The following is a 727-nucleotide window of genomic DNA, read 5'->3' on the forward strand; positions in this document are numbered from 1 at the left end:
TAATTGCTTAAGTGGACAAATAAAAAATCACCAAAAAGAAATACAAAGAGGAATATATAAATGAAACAATATTTTTTTTTGTCATTACGCCTCTCATTGATATTAATAACGTGCCATATTTTAATATAAAGAAAGAAGAAAAATGGGGGATTTCTTTTATCTAGTGGTGTCCAGAAAAATGCTTAAGTGATCATGTAGGTTCTACAGCATAGTCACCTAAAATACTTAGTTAGGAAAATAAAGGAATGTACTGATCTAATAAGGTTCCTCTTTTCTCTTTGAGATATATTCATGACAGTAACAAATAACAGAGAAAGACCAATTATAAAGCAGAACTTTTAAGTAAACAGTGATGCTGAAGATGAAAAGCAGTGTTGTAAACAAGTCTGTGTGTATAATTGGGTGTCAATAATCCTCAAAAGTTGTGTAAATATAATTTTTTATTTATACTGGTAAACTTATTACTTCATAGTTAGAGCTGATAAGTTTAAATGACTAATCAGTATAATTGATCAGTTATGATCAGCAGCTATTTAGATTAATGTCACATGAAAATTATAATTAAAATGGGTCTGGCATGGTTAGGACACTCATTTTACATTCATAAGGTTGTGGATTTAAATCCCATCTTCAAACATGTCACCTTTCAGCTGTGGGGCATTATTTTTAATGTAAACCCACTTTTGTTGGGAAACAGTAGTTGAAGAATTAGAGGTGGGTAATGTTG

The sequence above is a fragment of the Tachypleus tridentatus genome, chromosome 6 (genome assembly GCF_004210375.1).
Source record: "Tachypleus tridentatus isolate NWPU-2018 chromosome 6, ASM421037v1, whole genome shotgun sequence".
Taxonomy (NCBI): Eukaryota; Metazoa; Arthropoda; class Merostomata; order Xiphosura; family Limulidae; genus Tachypleus; species Tachypleus tridentatus.